General features: G+C 43.2%; 1 long non-coding RNA gene across 2 annotated transcripts; it reads left to right on the forward strand.

The window, feature by feature from the left end:
* Nucleotides 1–2,666: 2,666 nt before the first annotated feature.
* LOC132450788 (uncharacterized) lies at nucleotides 2,667–13,694 on the forward strand. Of its 2 annotated transcripts, XR_009523908.1 has the most exons (4): nucleotides 2,667–2,921; nucleotides 4,316–4,371; nucleotides 6,218–6,650; nucleotides 13,003–13,694. It is a non-coding gene; the product is annotated as an uncharacterized LOC132450788 (long non-coding RNA). The 2 variants fall into 2 exon arrangements; XR_009523909.1 differs by lacking the exon at nucleotides 4,316–4,371 and having other exon boundaries at nucleotides 2,671–2,921.
* Nucleotides 13,695–17,500: the final 3,806 nt, after the last annotated feature.

The following is a 17,500-nucleotide window of genomic DNA, read 5'->3' on the forward strand; positions in this document are numbered from 1 at the left end:
TATAGCCAAAGGTGCAAAGTAAAACCTTTTAGGCCTAATCGAAAATGACTTAATCAATCCGATGCATTGGCAGCCTATGTTGATTGACCTGGATTTTAAATAAAATATGCCGAGTAATAATAATAATAATAATAATAATAAAAACAGAATAGGCAGGCTCCTTAAATTAAAATCTAAATCCACTCCACCCTTTTCCATGTCATAGCATTAGCATTTCTAACCTTTTTTAATTTATATCTTGCATATATCTTGCCTCCCACCAGTCCTGTCATTCCAATGTCTGTCTGTCTATATCTATCTACCTATATCTCCTTATACCCATTCTCACTGTTGCTTAACTTAGTTGTAAGTGTTCTACAACAGTAACCTTACAGCTGGCCACAACAAAAGTTGTTCGGTTTATGGAATTTAATATGAATTTATTAACATTCCGATTTCTCTCGGCAGATGAATGCAGACTTTAGTCATGATGATTGAAAAATGAACCCAGTCTTCATTCATTTATTAACTGATAAAAAAAACATTGGATTGGCTTTTTACAATGGGCCAACATTTAGAATATCTATAGATTAAGATTCCTGTCAATCTTCCAATCATATATTACTGTAAGATTATTCTTACAGTAATATATGAAACATGCATCATTTTATTTATTTTAAATGATGCATGTTTATTGATTAACATTATATTCATTCAATTCATTCTGAACTGTAATCAAGCTACAAATTAATTGTCGAATCAGTTGATGTTCAACTTTTAGTTGAGGGTTATGTTAAAAGGGTTATGTTGAGCAGTAGCCTAAGATTTATGTTGGCGGGAAGTTGAAACCGGGCGTAAAATAGCTGTCTGCAGCATGTTTCCAAACTTTGCCCACAGTCTTTATGTCTCCCAGCCCATTCAGACGGGAGCGCTCATTTAAATACTGACTCGCCGGGGAGGGTCTGGAGACACATTGGTTGACACACTCGGTTTCTTTACGAATCACTTCATGGATAATAATTCACACACGTAGGTTAGGCCCTATCACACCTTCTGCACCAAATTGAACCAGGCCTATACTCATGCGCCCAAACGCCAATGTCTGTAACAGTTTGGTACACACACACGCACACGCACACACACACACACACACACACACACACACACACACACACGCACGCACGCACGCACGCACGCACGCACACACACACACACACACACACACACACACACACACACACACACACACACACACACACACACACACACACACACACACACACACACACACACACACACACACACACACAGCGCGTTCCGAAGACTGTATCCCAACACTATCAAACTGTCTACAACTGCAAAATAAAATAAACCCAAGATTGTTATTGCATCTGGTGTCTCACGCCAGTCTCTGAGATTGTGAACCACGGATCAGTGCAGCGTCGTTATTCTCACGAGCACTGTTCCCTGGCAACGGCGCACGTATGCGCGTGTGGCGCACGTCGGACGGAGAAGTGAGTGTGTGTGGAGGGGGGTGTGTGTGTGTGTGGGGGGGGGGGCTCCGTTGATGATAAACATGAGTTAAACCATCACGAGGGAGGGAAAAGTCTCTTGTCAGTTGGGGTCCCTCCACTGGCTTCTCTCTCGCCGAGCGTTCCCATGCATGGCTGGGAACCCCCGGTCCCTATTGTAAATGATCCTGAGCCAATTAACCCGTGGGTTCCCAGCCGCGTCGTGGCACGCCCTTGGTTACCACGAGTGCTCCATCCCTCGGCTGGGTGGATTCATGTTTAAACACACTATACCTCCACATATAGGCTATCCTGTCCAATAGGCAGTATATCACTGCATAATTAACTGGTTGAACTACTAATTATTATTACACGAATGCCTTTCTGTAAAGATTGTGGATTTATCCATAGTTTCACAGAATTCCCCCTGAAACGAATAATTGAGGTCTCGTGTGATTCTCATGATAATTAGCCAGGGTGCCGCTCCAATTCTACATTCAGCTTTTCAGCTGCGGATCACCCCTCCCTCTCACTTGCATAATTCAACTCAGTAGAACTACCTATCATGACACAAACAGAATATCTACCTTAGCGATGGTAGACAAGTGTACCCCCCCCCCCCCCCAATCCCTAATAGTTTATCAATAAACATGCTATATTATATACAGACAGAGAAGCTGGAGGGACATAAGCCATTGTTTTTTTTTGTTTTTTGAAGGCCATGTGTGCAATTGAAACAATGGCGGTAAACGGTCACTGCGTGGCCCTGGAGATTGAATGACAGGGAGAGAGAGAGAGAGAGAGAGAGAGAGAGAGAGAGAGAGAGAGAGAGAGAGAGAGAGAGAGAGAGAGAGAGAGAGAGAGAGAGAGAGAGAGAGAGAGAGAGAGAGAGAGAGAGAGAGAGAGAGAGAGAGAGAGGGGTGGGGGGTGGGCTTTTGTGATAGGTTGAAATTGTAATCACATCGGTTTTTTCTTGCATAACATTAAAAACACTAATAACGGTGGAGGGTGGAGATGCAGCGTCTCCTCACTGGCTGACAAGGGGGGCGGGCCCTCGGACGTCGTATAAGAATGGGGACCCGCGTGAGACATAATACATTTGTGAGCTTGCCGACGACGTCGCGTCGCGCAAGAAGATGTAGCGGGTAGGAACAGATCCTCGGGGCGGGGGGGGGGGCTGATAGGAGAGGGCTATGGACGTGCAGAACAGTAAACGGGGACGACCATGGCCCACCGCGGACCCGCGGGCTTGGACATAGAGGCGGCCGGTGCGACAGCAGCGCAAGGAACAGTTGCCACCACGCAGGAGAATCCGCGGGTGAATGTTGGCGGTTGGTCTCGAGCGGGGCGCGCGCCCTGGATGCTCGTGCGATTCGCTGGTCTCGAGACGTCCTGCATGACAATCAACACTTCTGCACCCCTGGTGAAAGAGTAAGAGCTCCTATATATATTTAAGTGTTTGTGTGTATATATATATATATATATATATATATATATATATATATACAGTATACACTGTGCAGCATGTATATTTTAGGTTGAACGTGTACGTCTGAGATATGCATATAGGCCTACGAGTTTAAGCTGCGTTACGGCTGTGCATCAATCATGAATGGTCAAGCCTGATATTTTTCTTTGAAAATAGCAAATTAATGGTCGTTCAAATTAGGGATGCTTAATGGGTGATCCTGTGCCTGGTTGACCTCTCTCTCTCTCTCTCTCTCTCTCTCTCTCTCTCTCTCTCTCTCTCTCTCTCTCTCTCTCTCTCTCTCTCTCTCTCTCTCTCTCTCTCTCTCTCTCTCTCTAATATCAGACTATATACACACAAACACATGCAACTGAAACTAATACATGTTCAATGCATCGTGTGCAGCAGTGTCAATATTCCAATATATCTTATCTGTAGAGCGAGTGTTGCCATTCTGGACCAAAGTTATCCGAGGGGTGAACTCAGGAAATTCGAGGACGGCCCTTATGCGTCGACATGGTGTGGCTAACTTTACACTGAACAGTCAAACAACAAACCGAAAAATATACGACGTGAAAAGCAGAGACCAGTTCAGGGGTCACCGCGCCACAGGATTAGACTTCTTACGTAGAGCTGGGGGCATCTTACGAAGAGCTGAGGGCCTCTTACGTAAACCTGGGGGCATCCTACGTAGAGCTTGGGGCATCTTACGTAAAGCTACGTAAAGCTAGCCTAATCTTTTAGAAAGGGAATTCCAACCTATTTTACGCTCATTTTTCTTTCAATTAAATAATATGTTGAATATCAATTATTTTCTTAACGTAAGCCATCTACACCCCAAACGTTTTACATTTTCAGAAGAATTGAGAATTAATAGATTGTTCAACGCATGTAAAATAACAACAACAGCTACAGAAAATCGAGGTTATTGGATGTAGGGCCTAGCCTACGCTACTCCCTGACATGCTGGAACAGTGAAACATATAGGCCTAGGCCTATAGTAGCGACAAACAATGATCCTACATTATTAATTATGTGTATGATAAGGCATGGACTCAGGCCTACGAATGCTTATATTTCACTGATCAAAAGAGGGTGCATGTGCTGTGAAAGTATAAGTTTGCTTCCACGATGAATATTCTTTGTTCATCCAAACCCCATTAAGAACGGAATGACACGTAAAACGAGAGAGCATTGATTTATGATAGACTACCATGTCAAATCAACTTGACATATTTGATTCAGAGCTAACAGGACTAGTGGTTGAGATGTTGGGGTGCGAGAATTATTGTCGTCAGACACGAGACTCTTCTCGGTGCTGGCTGCTCAATTATAACATCACGTTTTTCTTTTGCAGAATATCCATATCAATCTAAGCAACCGTGGAAATTGCTCCCTGACCAGCACATCATGGTTAATATATTAATTTATATTATATTCATATTATTTTGTTACTTCCATTTCTGTCTCTTTCCCTTTTTCTCTCTGTTTCACACACACACACACACACACACACACACACACACACACACACACACACACACACACACACACACACACACACACACACACACACACACACACACACACACACACACACACACACACACACACACGCTGTGTGGAACTAATTGATTGCGCTGGGGAATTGTTCCTAAATCCCTCTCGGTTCCATGGCAGACGCCGAACATCGCATATTGCACATTTAGAACCCTAACAACTTAAAAGACTGTTGTGGCACGTCATGAGAACTACAGTGTGTGAGATCACACAAAGCACAACAACAAATGTATAGGATTACACTATTGCATATTTTGTGGTTTACCGACATTAAGTTGTAGTAGGCCTAACTAGTTATTTGGACAGAATAAATAAGTAAATATGCCTAATAATTCTGGCTATTCATTTATTATTATTATTATTATTATTATTATTATTATTATTATTATTATTATTAATATTAATATTGTTATAAATTATTATTATTGAATGACTGTAAAGAAAAATATGCAACGAAAAGTAAGAAAGAACAAATAACATGGCTCTGATATAATGTCATATTGTTATATTACCTATTATAATACAGCTGTAGCATTACCCTATTTAGAAGGTATATTTCGCCCAAAGAAAATAGGCGTAGAATGAAAAAAAAAGCATTCAGCCATAGTCAGGACGCCCGCATTAAAAGCAACCAGGGCAACAATCTGACGCCAAAAACATTGGGGGTTTTCTTGGCAACGAGCCAAGTCCAATGATGTGATAGAGAACATTCGTTTGTTACATTAAACATTACATTCGTTTCGTTTAGGCATTAGGATTTTGTAATAAATACATTGAAATACTCAAATTGGGACGCATGTGTGTGTGTGTGTGTGTGTGTGTGTGTGTGTGTGTGTGTGTGTGTGTGTGTGTGTGTGTGTGTGTGTGTGTGTGTGTGTGTGTGTGTGTGTGTGTGTGTTTGCGTGTGTGTGTGTGTGCTTAGATTAATTAGACATCACACCTCGTTGAAAATGCATTAGCTGAGAGGCAGCAATCCACATGACGTCATCCCCTTCCCTTCTTTCATCCAGCCCACTTTTCAAAAGCTATTTTTGTAAACTGCGTTACCCAGTCCATAAAACCAAGCACGGCATTTTTAATGGAGAAAAAAGGCAGACACAAACAGAGCGTTAGGAAGATAGAAAAAGAGAGAGATATAATGTTAAATTATTAGGTCGAAGGTATGGCCACGATATGACGTTCATGATATTCATAATCCTTCCTGAAAAACATAATTGTATGTAAATGATATGCACAATCTTCATGAACCCATCACAATTTACATCCAAAAAGGAAGATGTGGTTATAAATTAATCTTTGAGGATAAAACCGTCAACAATTAAATGGTTCTGTTTCCCCGACATAGGCCTAATATGTTTTAATGTCAATAAATGTATCAAATAAATTAAATATAAGAAAGGCAATGTTTAAACTGAAAGAACATAAAAAAAACACCTTCTATACCTTTATAATACATTCACCTCACCACTGGAGATCCATGAAAACACACTCAGCCTTCAGCAGAAGAACAACATGAGTTTCAGTCGGCAGTCAGACTGGGCTAAGGTGAAGAAACTAGCTCTACTCAGGCTTATGTTATACCACAACATGCATTGATTGATTACCAATGATCCTTCACTGTGCAAAGGTATATTCTTTTAAGATTGTTTTCCTGTTCATTTTTTTAAAATCAGTTTTCTCAATGTCTTTGTTCACACAGGTGTATCCACACTGGCAGGTGTGTGTTTGTGAATCAGTGTGAGCTTGCGTGTGTCTGTGTGTGTGTGTGTGTATGTGTGTGTGTGTGTGTGTGTGTGTGTGTGTGTGTGTGTGTGTGTGTGTGTGTGTGTGTGTGTGTGTGTGTGTGTGTGTGTGTGTGTGTCGCTGGAAGACCGAGGACTGCGTGACCAAGGCCTGAGGGGTTGTCTGTTATCTTTGGTTATCTAGCTGTATGAGTGGCATACATTCTTCATAAAGCTAGATAACCGAAAGTAACAAGAATCCCATTACACGCTCGCCAGGCCCCCCCTGCCCCCACCATCGCAACCGCCACCACCAGTGAAAACACAAAAACCAGAGACGCAAAAACTTCAAGAACTGTACTGAACCACAGAGAAGGATTTCACTCTGACGCCACAGAAAAAAGATCCAAGGTAGGTTGTGACAGGATTTTTCTATTTTCTGTTTGTGTGTTTGGTCAGTGTTTGTGTGTTAATGTGGGGGGCCCTCACAGAGGACCTGTGTGAAACGTGTGTGTGTTGAGAACGTGCAACGGCGTGTGTTTTGGGAAAAGAGTTGACAAGTGTTAACGGGAATTAAGGGAGGTTACAGTGGAAAACGGCTTATTTTAATTAGATCTGCATATTGCTATTTCTGGCGCTATCAGATTGTGTGTGTGTGTGTGTGTGTGTGTGTGTGTGTGTGTGTGTGTGTGTGTGTGTGTGTGTGTGTGCGCGTTTGTGTGTGTGTGTGTGTGTATGGGTGTGTTTGTGTGTGTGTGTGTGTTTGTGTTTGTGTGTGTGTGTGTGTGTGTGTATGTTCATGTGTGTGTTTTCATGCGTGTGAACGCATGTCCAATGATTGGGTTTTTGTGTGTGTGAGTGTGTTCGAATGCATCAAGTGTGTGTGTGTGTGTGTGTGTGTGTGTGTGTGTATGCGTGTTGCACCAGTCGAGTGTATTAATGTGTTTGTGTTTGTTCTAATTGTGTGGTAAGCTTTTGACACTTGGCTATGCACCGATGGTGTAGCATAGATACACCAACAGGCGTCCTGATGAACATGACTCCCCTTCGCCCATTTGTGTTAGCAAAAACCCGTAGCTGCCTGTAGGCACTGTCAGCACAAAGGTGTACTACATTCACTTGATACTACCACCATTTGGTATGTTTCAGTTAAACTTTGCTTTAAGAGACAACACACAGAGATGCACAATTCATAACACACAGCACAAAACACAACAGACTTTTGGAGGAAGAGAAAAGGGATTGAAATCCAAAATGGGCACCGCAACATATATTCATCGTTTTATGAATCGGCTGCTATATTTAAGTGTTTTTGGCTAATAGGATGCATTGCGATTATAGGCACTTGCATGACAAATAAATGGGTGGCTGGTATAGTGCGTATTGTGACAGCAAATGCAAGCTGCTAGTTGACGTGTGGAGAGTGTGAACAGGACAAGATGGAGAGCATTAAAATAGTGTCAGTGCAAGCCCATGGCCTATATATATGAGACGTGTCAAACTCAAAATCAGTGTTATCACTTAAAAAAAAAAATCTTCCCTACACGAATGCTCGATTTTATTGCTTTACATATATCCCATACACCAAAAAAAAACGACACAAATCAGATTCAAAGCAGCATTTCAGATTTATTAGGTATACAACAATAAATGTCAGGGTAAGGATAATGTGTTACAATTTTTCTTTTTTACACATGCTCATTCCCAACCTCAGGCTGCGGATGCTCTGCTCCAATTGGCTCATAGCTGAAAAAAGACAGCCTCTAATCATCACCTTTTTTCAAGAGGCAATTAGGGGCCAGGGGGGGCGTCGTTTGGAGCATCTCCACTCTGCCGGCTACTTCATCGTCCTTGTGTTCTAGCCACGCCACCGGTCTGCGCCGTAAACAAGGTTAAGCAGCAGGGCCCCCCAGCAGCCCATAATGCACAGTGTACACATACACACAGTACCGTAGCAACCAGAGCAAGTGCACGCTTGGCAGTTGGCACAAGAACAGTTTGATTATGATTTTTTTTTTTTTAATGAGGATGACAATTTTGAGTTTGGCGTTTGACGCAGATTTTTTTTTATAAACATGAGATTGGTAGAATTGATGCTGCTCACAATCATTTGTCTATTCATTCTTTGGTCCTCTAGGATAGTATGATAGTGTTGGTTCACAACACACACACACACACACACACACACACACACACACACACACACACACACACACACACACACACACACACACACACACACACACACACACACACACACACAAAAAAACTGCCATCCACATGAAAAACAACAGATTTCCCCTACATTCCTTTTCTTTAATGCTTTCCTTCATTGATTTAATTTTATTCTTTTGGTTATTTTCCCAGACCAGGTCCTCAGATGGTTGCTCCTGATTTGTATACATTTGCATAATGAATGTCATTTGCATGCTTAGGGGCAGACCATACCATGAGAACGGCTGTGTTGGTTGTTTTCTTGTGTGTGTGTGTGTGTGTGTGTGTGTGTGTGTGTGTGTGTGTGTGTGTGTGTGTGTGTGTGTGTGTGTGTGTGTGTGTGTGTGTGTGTGTGCATGTGCGTGTGCGTGTGTTTGTAAGTGAGTGTGTGTGTGTGTGTGTGTGTGTGTGTGTGTGCTTTTGTGTGTGTGTGAGAAAGAGAGAGAGCATGTGCAAGTGTGTGTGTGAATGAGGCACCTATTAAGCATATGCAAATAACATAAATTACACAAAATAGATCATTATACTGTAGTTATTTCGGGTGTATTCTCTTTCCGCATCACCTTTTTCTGTCTGTGTTCCTGTGACAGAACGTGTGGATGTGTATCCGAGAAACGTTACTTTATGCCACCACGTTTACCAGCACCCTGTCCCTCATCGTGCCCCACATCTCCTCCCTGTGTTGGGTGCCTTTCAGCACGGCCGCCGACGACAAGGATGAAAACACGAGACTCCTCCCCAATCCCCATGATCAGCCTCACCTCCAACCCCTCCCCTGCCAGCCTGTCTCCTTCTTCTCCTTCTCCTCCTCCTTCTCCTTCTCCTCCTCCTTCTTCTTCTCCTCCTCCTCCTTCTTCTCCTTCTCCTCCTCCTTCTTCTACTCCTTCTCCTTCTCCTCCTTCTTCTCCTTCTCCTCCTCCTTCTTCTCCTCCTTCTCCTTCTCCTCACCCCCACATCACCAAGTCACACTCCTGCCACCATCTTAGGTAGAGGACAGGCACAAAATGGCAGCTGAAACAGGAAAACAGAATAATAGCCGGCGGTACAGCATGCCACGCCACCCACCCCCACCTTCACGTAGAACCCCCGCCCCCCTTCGCTAATTCTGGCGCCGTTCGTTCGACTGAAGACGGTGTTAATTACTGCCAGAGCGTTAATTGCGAAGCTCATCCCCAGGAGATGCCACGCGGTGGATGTGATAGAAGGCAAATATCAGGAAGCCAGTCGCTTTTAAATCTCTGCAAGCTGGCATTTTTTAGGGCAGCTGTGTCCTTGTAATGGCTCTACCAGTCCCACCCCCCCCACACGCACGCACACACACACACACACACACACACACCCTCTGGCATGAGGATACTCGATGACCCACCAGCTTCTATGCTATATACACGGTATAAATACAATCAACTATACTCTGTAAAAATACAACCTGCTTTACACTGTATGAATAGAACCAGATATACACTGTATAAATACAACCAGCTATACACTGCATAAATACAACCAGCAATACACTGTATAAATACAACCAGTTATACACTGCATAAATACAACCAGGTAGACACTGTATAAATACAACCCGCTTTACACTGTATAAACACAAACTTCTATACACTGAATAAATACAACCTGCTTCATACTGTATAAATACAACCAGGTATGCACCGCATAGATACAACCAGCTATACACTGCATAAATACAACCAGCTACACTGAATGTATATGTTATAAATATATAGCTTTTTATATGTACACTGTATAATCAATAGCACGTATATATTAATATCCTGTTAACGAGCTTAATATATATAAACTGTACAAGTACCCATTCCTATAGATTGCGCTGTGTTTTTCTGTAAAACATAAATGGCTGTGTGCATCTTCGGTCTTGTCGCATAACCACACAATACCACAGTACAGAGAGCAAGAGAGCAGTCTGTACTGTCGGAGCGGAGTACTAATCAAGTCATTATTTACTATGAGATGGCTGTGGAATTGAAACAAAAGGGGGGAAGAAATGAAAGAGAGGGAATATATTGTTTCCAGTTCATTTCCAGTTTACGGAGGAAAGTACAATCCCAGTGACCCACCTGAGACTTTTGGGCACAGAAGCGGGACAGAAAGCTAAAGTCAGGGAAGGGTTTGTGTGTGCGTGTGTGTGTGTGTGTGTGTGTGTGTGTGTGTGTGTGTGTGTGTGTGTGTGTGTGTGTGTGTGTGTGTGTGTGTGTGTGTGTGTGTGTGTGTGTGTGTGTGTGTGTGTGTTGGCGTGTGTGTGTGTGTGTGTGTGTGTGTGTGTGTGTGTGTGTGTGTGTGTGTGTGTGTGTGTGTGTGTGTGTGTGTGTGTGTGTGTGGTAGGTCGGGGGGGGGGGGGGAGTTCAGACAGACAAGGACACGGAGTCTGCAACAGTGAGGTCTCAATAGTGAGAGGCCCTCTTTGTGTTGCTGTGTGAGGTTTACTTTGGGGGGGAGTTTGGGGGGCAGTGGAGAGGGGAGGGGGGGCATGAAGAAGGGAGACGGCGAGTATAGGGGGGCGAGATGGACAGAGAGACAGAGGGAGGGAGGGAGGGAGGTGTATCCTATCCCGGGGCCTTCAGACAAGCGGCACATTGTCCTCCCCAAATGTGCGGCGGCACTTGTGGCGTAAGGCGGTTATTGAGGCCATCGGAGGGACGGGGGTCTGGAGACCAGCTTAACCAAAACACCCATTAGAGCCGCATCGGCCTGATTAATGGACACAGGAGATTGGTAAACAATGGCGGCCATTGTGGATGTAGCCACACACACCCCACCGTAGCTCCCAACCCCCCCACCCCCTCCCAGCCCCTTCTCAAAGCTCACCACCACCACCACCATCAGCACCCCCCCTCTCCAGTCTCTTTTCTTTCACACCCCCCCCCCCCCCGCCCCTGTCTTTCCTTCCCGCCTCAGACCCAAGAAACACACACACGTACACACTTTATTGACTATGTCTAAGCTTCTTGGAGGCCTTTGATTAACAAGTTTTGGGTCATCACCAGAGAGCTCCTCCTATACCCCCCCCTCACCTCCCCCAGTTGGGTTTACATTTGTAATTGTAATTCCATTCAATCTGGAATACTTTTCCTTAGATCATGATGTTCCACAAGAGTAATGCTACCTTTTTTATAGAAAAATTGTGGTTGGATCCCACATACATTAGTAAAGAATTAATTGTGTCATTATGATTTGACATTATTTGTGAAAAAATAATAATGAATTGCGTTGTTGGTTCGACATTGAGAGATGGAACATCTGAATGGGCGAGTGACAATGAAACATTCTCTCTCTCCCAAGCTTTTATTGGGCTTATATGTTAATCACACACCATGCAGTCTGTATTTCAATACGGCCAGCCTCATTGTTGTGTTTTTTTTCTCTTTTTTCTCTCTCTCTCTCTCTTTCTCTGTTGATGCTGTTTTCCTTAAGCATATGCACAGAATAATTAGCTCGCGACATACTCCAATCAGGGACATTCCAATGTTGGGTTGCCATGGCGACCTTGTAGCCCCCTCCCCCCCCAACACACACACACACACACACACACACACACACGGCACCCCATCCTTTCTCACACCCCCTCCTCTGCTGCCTCCACAGTGGGGGCCAACAGGACAGAGAAAAATGAAGCGTGGGAAAAACACTCAGCGTCTCAGACAAGATGAGGAAAGGAGAGAGGAGAGGAGAGAAGGAGATGAGAGGAGGGGAGAGGGGCTTGGAAGAAAGGAGAGGAGAGGAGAGGAGAGGAGGAGAGGAAGTTAAAGGACATGAGAAGAGCTGGGACAGAGAAGGAGAGTACAAAGGAGAAAAGAGGAGAGGAGAGGGAGGATGAGAATAGAACAGAAGAAAATAGAGATGGGAGAAGGAAGGGAGGAAAGGAAATTAAAGTAGAGGAGAGGAAAGTAGAGGAAAGGAGAAGAGAAGAGAAAAGAGGAGAGAAGAGCAGAGGAAGGAGAGGAACGAGTAAGGTTGTGAGGAGAGCAGCTTGTGTCTAGACGGGACTGTAGACATGGGTGTTTGGGAGTTTTGTCTGGAGTCAAGGGGGGGGGGAGCAGTTGGTATATTGTGCCAACTCTGTCTGGGTTGGATTTAGTGTGTGTGTGTGTGTGTGTGTGTGTGTGTGTGTGTGTGTGTGTGTGTGTGTGTGTGTGTGTGTGTGTGTGTGTGTGTGTGTGTGTGTGTGTGAGAAAGAGAGACACTTACACGCCACCTCCATTGTAGTCCAATCAACAGACAATAAATGTCTGATTATAATATTCAGTGTAGCATTTGACACTGAGACTCCATAAAACAAATCTAATCTTATACGACAGAGGCCCGTAGGCAAAAGAAAAAGTTCCCTCCACACATGTACATTATTGAGCCCCCATTTGTCCTCGTTTTTACAAGACATCAAAGATTAACCTCATGATTTAATCCCATGAATTCAATCAATAATTTAGTGTGACAGAGGGTTCCCTTTGTTCAAACTTTGTCTCATCTCTTCAAAACAGATTTGTGGTTCACACTTTTTTATGTTTTTCTTTTTGTTTAGGAGCCATCATCTGGCGGCTGGCTCCTCTGTGGACTCCAAGAGAAGCAACGCAACCTTCGGTTGTAGGACGATTGGGCCCAGACTCTCTCCTCAGCCCGAAAGCTAGTGGAGGGAACAAAAAAAGGTTGGATCCTTCCGGAACAACGAAGCTGCAAACAATGTAACAACGACGGACGGCGCTGTGATTCTGATCCACCCGGAGCGACAAAATGGGAAGGGAGTGTGGAGGAGGGAACCATACGCTGAGGGACACACCAGGGACTGGAGGGGTGCCAGAATCTATTTCTACATAAACTGAGAGAAAGTTGGACTATCATGAAGATAATCTGGGACTAAACTCACCCAAGGGGAGTGTGTGTGTCTGTATGTGTGTGTGTGAGAGAGAGAGAGTGAGAGAGAGAGAGAGAGAGAGAGAGAGAGAGAGAGAGAGAGAGAGAGAGAGAGAGAGAGAGAGAGAGAGAGAGAGAGAGAGAGAGAGAGGAAGGAATGTATATATTTGTGCGTGTGTGTGAGTGTGTGTGTGTGTGAGTGTGAGTGTGAGTGTGTGTGTGTGTGTGTGTGTGTGTGTGTGTGTGCGTATGTGGAACACTGTGTTCTCAGGAACCATTTTGCACAGCTGTTCGTTATATATCTGTACTATGTAGGTCAGAGCTTAGACAGGACACACACACACACACATACACACACACAAACACACAACCACCCGCACACAATCACACAGACAAACACACACACACACACAAACACACACGAAGACACTGACACACAAAAACACATTTTAAATAATTGTTTCATCGCTCAGTCACAATTAGTTAAAACAGCTAAATAAATAACTGCAATAGAAATAGAAAACATAGAGTGAAATATATAATAGTGGATTTTTGACAATCATTGAGACTGAATAACTTGAAACATATTCATTGACAATCCCTCTCGCAATCTCTATTTTTTTAACAGATTTTTTCAAGTTTAAATAAGGTTAAGAAGTATCACAATGCTAAATATTGCACCTCGATAGCGTTATTTCAAATTAACTCATATTTTAGAAAACACATTTTATAACACATTTGCTTTTGCTTGGATTGTCTTAAAAAAGACTAAGCAAAGCAAAAGTAAATTAAAAAATCAATTAAATGTCACTATTTTATATTTTAGAAAGCAAATTATAATTTGCCTAATAGCCATTGTTTCGACAGAATTTAATACAGCAGTAGAGTGTAAGGAAAGTCATTATAATGTTTGGGGTCGCTGAGTAGGACATCCCGACGTGCTGGCTGTTGGCCTTCATCGCTGACACCACCGTCAGTGTGTGAATGTGTGAATGAATGGGTGAATGGGTGAATGTGAGGCCATAATTGTCGAGCGCTTTGAGTGGCTGCTGGTGTGGCTCTATAAATGCAGTCCATTTACCATTTTTGTGTCTATGCAAGGGAGTTTGTTATGTCATTCTCCTACTCTGTAAACTACTGAGTTCACTCTGTTTCAGTAGTGAAATGTATTGTGAGTTGTTCCCTTTGTTTGGAATTGATGGGTGGGATGGTGAATGACGGACAACACATGTGTACTACAGGGCACAGGTGCAATTTTTTCTTTTGATAACTATTTTTGAATAGTGTATATTTCTAGCATTGGTATTTTGAAGAACTTGGTGTCTTATTTGACTATTTTATATTGTTTATACCTGAATGTTTACATTTGACTTGTAAATCTGCGGGGGTAAAACACATATATATATATATATTACATATATAATATACTGTACACATATACAGTACATTACTATTAATATTATAAATACCTTCTATATTTTTATATTTTGGCCACCAGGTGTTCTCTCTTGCTTGTTTCCCATGAGGGGTCGAGGCAAGACATGTTAAGTATGGGGAATAGATTTCATGTGTTTTGAATTTTACCCACAGGGAACATTGAGAAGCAGTTTTATGCGCCATTTTATTCTAATTGTTATTCACTCTGACACGGGAGTGTCATTAGCTAGATTTGCGGTCTGAATCATGATCCTGTACTATGCAACTTCCTAACTATGCAACTGTGTTCTATATGAAACTGTGTACTACTATATGATACTGAGTAGTATGTAAGATGCAGAATGTGCGAAAAATAATCACTAAAAAACAAAAGAAAATGTCACACTTGTGTTTCCAAATCTCAACGGGTTGAAAAACCTGCCACGCAAGCACTACATATTAAGAACAAAACATTAAGCTCATCAAGTTGATATATTCATGAGCAAGGTAATGAGTGATGTGGTTGCTACCTCATCAAGTTATCTTTTCCTCTTCTGATTCAACATCAATGTGTAACTTTATCATGTTCCACGTATTGTCAGCTTTCTTACTTTAACATGTTCACATTAGATTTGATTAAACTTTTCAGCCGTTACACAGTACAAGTCGATGACAGAATGTGCAGCAAATTGTATGTCATTAGGTATATTCATATATTTACAGATAAGGAATTCAACAATTAACTGGGTGAATGGTTTACAAAATTAAAATAATTGATTAATCAATTGATCAATAGATAGATAGATAGATAGATAGATAGATAGATAGATAGATAGATAGATAGATAGATAGATAGATAGATAGATAGATAGATAGATAGATAGATAGATAGAAACACAAATAGATAGATGGATAAAGAAAAAGATGGAAGAACAGACAGACAGACAGACAGACAGACAGACAGACAGACAGACAGACAGACAGACAGACAGACAGACAGACAGACAGACAGACAGACAGACAGACAGACAGACAGACAGACAGACAGATTCTTCTATCTGTTTATCTATCTCACTATTAGAATGTGTGAGTGTGTATATAAAGCAGTTGTGGAGGCGCAGCGCCATGCATGAATAGAAGCCCTTCCACTGAGGAGCTGTCCATGGTTCCAGCTCACGTGTGCTGCCGCTCTGTCCAGGAGACCCAGCTACACACAGGATTAGCGCTCCGATTAGATCACACCCACCGTGTTCACTTGAACGAGGAGTGCCACACTTACACTTTCACATTTGGTTAATATCATATTTACGGACAATTAACAACCATGTTCAGGGTGATTCATGTAGCAATGTACTCCGCTTCAGCACAACTTAATGTCAAATTATACTTGGAATTATTTTACATGTTGTAATTTTCAGTGAAACATCTAGATTATAGCTAGTCTGTAGCTGAGCTGTAGCACTCGGTTATAGCTCGGCTATAGCTAACAATAAGCACAAGGTTATTGCTAGGCTATAGCTGGGCTGTAGAGCTAGGTTAGAGCTAGGCTATAGCTAGGCTGTAACACTAGGTTGGAGCTAAACTATAGCTAAACTGTAATACTAGGTTATAGTTAAGCTTTATTAAAAGGATGTAGCTAAACTATATCACTTAGATATAACTAGGTTATAGCACTAGGTTATGGCTAGGTTTAAGCTAAGCTGTAGCCCTAGGTTATAGGTGAATCTGCCCTAGGGTGGAGGGTTGGAGAGGGGTGAGGTTTCCACTGGTGGAGGGGGCATTCTCTCCACCTGTAGCACCTTCCTCTCTCCCTTATTCATATGGTCTCTCCCGGTGCCCCCAGCTGGTGCTCTGCAGTAGGTTACACCAAACGACCCTGGTCATTCCAGATGATTCTGGATACGAACCAGGATATTTGAACATGTTCATAGGCCCCTTTTCACTGAGTCTATGATTCTAGGCTCCAAGTCTCATGGGACATGATTTAGTGTGGGCCATGGGACAAACTGGAACCCAAGAAATAGCCCTGGATCTTTAGTTCACAGGGAACCGTCCCACAACATGCCACCGCCGCGGTCGCTGCACCAGTGTCTCTTGGGAACGAATCACAGAGTCGCACCACTGCAGTGATCCACAGCTGACCGTTCACTGAGCGCCAAGGAACCAGGCTGAATGATGAGGTATTTACCACCTAGATAGTCCTCAGCATTAGTTTACACTTTATCTCAACCAGTCCAAATGGTGGCTGTCCGACTGGATCAAAGGCCCCCCCCCCCCCCATCTGGTGTGGTGCCGAGCCAAGGGCCATCTAGATAGATGATGAGGCACCACAGGGTATAGTCTGCAATTTTTCCTCTTCCTCTTGTGCTCTCATATCTGCCGTCTGCCTGGTTCCCTTGAGGATCCTCTGAGTCGTAGCAGGAGACTCTGCAGCGCTCTGTGAGTTCCCCTCACTAAACACACCCCTCTGAAGCGTGAGGGAGTTATCCTAGCCCTCTAGAGCAGAGAATGAGACATGTCTGCTGCCCGCTCTCTGGTAGAAGCATCCATCTTCCCGGCCATGTCCAGGTTGACCTTCAAGCCTTCAAGATGTTACACACACACACAGACAGACACACACACACACACACACACACACACACACACACACACACACACACACACACACACACACACACACACACACACACACACACACACACACACACACACACACTTTGCAGGGGCAAGCCTGTACTCTCCAAGAGACTGTG

This window comes from Gadus macrocephalus, chromosome 22, assembly GCF_031168955.1.
Source record: "Gadus macrocephalus chromosome 22, ASM3116895v1".
Taxonomy (NCBI): Eukaryota; Metazoa; Chordata; class Actinopteri; order Gadiformes; family Gadidae; genus Gadus; species Gadus macrocephalus.